The sequence below is a fragment of the Notothenia coriiceps genome, unplaced genomic scaffold, assembly GCF_000735185.1.
Source record: "Notothenia coriiceps isolate Sejong01 unplaced genomic scaffold, NC01 NC01_scaffold00024667, whole genome shotgun sequence".
Classification (NCBI taxonomy): Eukaryota; Metazoa; Chordata; class Actinopteri; order Perciformes; family Nototheniidae; genus Notothenia; species Notothenia coriiceps.
In genome coordinates, this window is record NW_011357368.1 from 9,750,826 (window position 1) to 9,753,904 (window position 3,079).

Sequence of the window (3,079 nt, forward strand, 5' to 3'; positions counted from 1 at the left end):
TTTGTGTCACATGTGAGAAGGTAGAAAGTACAGGTATTTGACCGTTCAACATGTAGAGAAGTAGAAGTTCAGGTATGTTGTGTTCAACATGTGATGAAGTAGAAAGTACAGGTATGTTTGTTCAACATGTAAGAAGTAAAAGTTCAGGTATTGTGTTCAACATGTAAGAAGTAGAAAGTACAGGTATTGAGTCAACATGTGAGAAGTAGAAAGTACAGGTATTTGAGTTCCAACATGTAAGCAAGTAGAAAAAGTGACAGGTATTTGTGTTCAACATGTAAAGAAAGTAGAAAAGTTCAGGTTATTAGATGTTTCAACATGTAAGTAAGTAGAAAGTACAGGTATTTGAGATTCACATGTAAGCTAAGTAGAAAGTTCAGGTATTTGAGTTAACATGTAAGAGTAGAAAGTACAGTATTTTTTTTTGAGGTTCAATCCATTGTAAGGAAAGTAAGAGAAAGTCAGAGTATTTGGGTTCACATGTAAGAAGTAGAAAGTACAGGTTATTTGGGTTCAACAATGTAAGAAGTAGAAACGTACAGGTATTTGGGTTCAACATGTGAAAGTAGAAAGTACCAGGTATTTGTTCAACATGTGAAGAAGTAGAAAGTACAGGTATTTGTGTTCAAAATGTGAGAAGTCAAAGTAAAAAGTCGTCAGAAAAATAAGTAGTGGAGTAAAGTACTGATACCAGAAAAATGTACTTAAGTACAGTAACAAAGTATTTGTACTCCACTAATTCCCACCTCCCTCTCTCAGGTGAAATCTCCACCTCTTTGCCTCTCTGTTTCTGCCGTGCCACCCTCCCCTCCTCACCCTCACCCCCCTCTGGCGTTTCCCAGTAAAACGCCGACCTTCACGTGACCATGGAGCCGCAGCAGGGTGCCCCCCCTCCCCACCGACCCCCCACCCACCCTTAAGCCATCCGGAGAGGAAGAAGGCCACCCAGAGCAGTGTTGGGCTCCCAGAAGGCCACAGTGACAGCTCCAGTATTATGCCCTGCCCCACTGAAGGCTGCTCCTCGAAAAGGGTTCACGCTATGAGACAGTGACAGGACCTCGTACAGGGCGGGAGGAATATCTGTCTATTCATCTTTCATGTCCCATAAAACACAAGTTGTAACATTCTTCAATCTTTCATGTCCATAAACACAAGTTGTACATTCTTCATCTTTCGATGTCCATAAACACCAAGTTGTACATTCCTTCATCTTCGAGTCCTATAAAACCACAAAGTTGTACACTCTTCATCTTTCCATGTCATAAAACACGAAGTTTTACAACCTTCTTACTATCTTTTCAATGTCCATAAACTAACAAGTTGTAACATTTCTTCAATCTTTCATGTCCATAAAAAACCTCTAAAGTTGTACAACCTCTTCATCCTTTCAATGTCCATAACTCAAAGTGTACATTACTTCGATCCTTGTCATGTCCATAAAAAACCCCAAGTTGTAACCAATTTCTCAATTTTCATGTCCATAAAACCTCAAGTTGTACATTCTTCATCTTTCATGTCCATAAAACCACCAAGTTGTCAATTTCTTCAATCTTTCATGTCCATAAAACACCAAAGTTGTAACACCTCTTCATCTTTCATGGTACGCATAAAAACAACCAAGTTTGTACACCTCATTCATCTTTCACTGTCCATAAACACAAGTTGTACACTCTTCATTCATCTTTCATGTCCATAACACTCACAAGTTTGTCAACTACTCATCTTTCATGTCCATAAACTCAAGTTGTACATCTTCCATCTTTCATGTCCAATAAACACAAGTTGTACATTCTTCATCCTTTTCATGTCCGATAAACTCAAGTTGTAAACTCTTCATCTTTCATGTTTCATAAAAACAAGTTGTACATTCTTCATCTTTCATGTCCATAAACACAAGTTGTACATTCTTCATCTTGTCATGTTCATAAACACAAGTTTTAACATTTCTTTCAATCTTCATGTCCATAAACACAAGTTGTATTTCTTCAATCTTTTTTTGCATGTTCATAAACACAAGTTTACATTCTTCATCTTCATAGTCCATAAACAACAGTTGTACAACTCTTCATCTTCATGTACCATAAACTCAAGTTGTACATTCTTTCATCTTTCAAGTCCATAATCACAAGTTGTACATTCTTCATCTTTCAAGTCCATAATCACAAGTCGTACCATTCTTTCATCTTTCATGTTCATAAACACAAGTTGTACACCTCTTCATCTTTCATGTCCATAAACACAGTTGTACATTCTTCATCTTTCATGTTCATAACACACAAGTTTTACACCTCTTCATCCTTCATGTTCATAAAACAAGTTTTACACTCTTCATACTTTCATGTCCATAACTCAAGTTGTACATTCCTTTATAAACTTCATGTACCATAAAACCAAGTTGTACTATTCTTTAATCTTTCTGTCACATAAACTCAAGTTTGTAACATTCTTTATCTTTCATGTCCATAAACTCAAGTTGTACATTCTCTTTATCTTACTCATGTCCATAAACTCAAGTTGTACATTCCTTTCATCTTTCATGTCCATAACCCAATTGTACCATTCTTCATCTTTCATGTCCTATTACTACCTATGTGCCCTAGCACAAATTTTGGTGAAAGACACAGACGTGGAAAGTGTGGTTTCTATTAGGGAGAATAACACATTTGGATAGTTTACGTTACCAAAATAACAGTATCGGTGTATTCGATGTCCACAAATCTATTTACCGCTTACTTTAAGAAGACTGGACTCGGGAGTTGTTACGTTGTATATATTATTTTATGTTTCTATGTGTTTTCTTTTGGAAGAACCCTCGTCACCGCGACAATGTGATTACGACGGTGACGAGGATCACGAATCTAAGGCCGTGAGCTACCCAATTACGTCTCTGTTGTAAAGTGGACACAACACGAGGGTTAAGAGATTTATACTAAGACTACACCCAATTGTTAGCCTCCACACCTATTCATGGAGTATGTTAGTGCAGATTCTTTTAGACTTGGAAGGTTAATGGCATAAAGTAACAGGTCGAAGTCCGTAATATCCCGTTCATAAACTTTCGGCAGAAGGTGTAGTCTGT

At 37.3% G+C, this 3,079-nt stretch overlaps 1 protein-coding gene across 1 annotated transcript in view; it reads right to left on the bottom strand.

Annotated features, from left to right (window-relative positions):
• Window positions 1-3,079, bottom strand: part of LOC104955482 (hsp90 co-chaperone Cdc37-like) — a 14,393-nt gene that overhangs the window by 7,768 nt on the left and 3,546 nt on the right. The window lies entirely within an intron of this gene.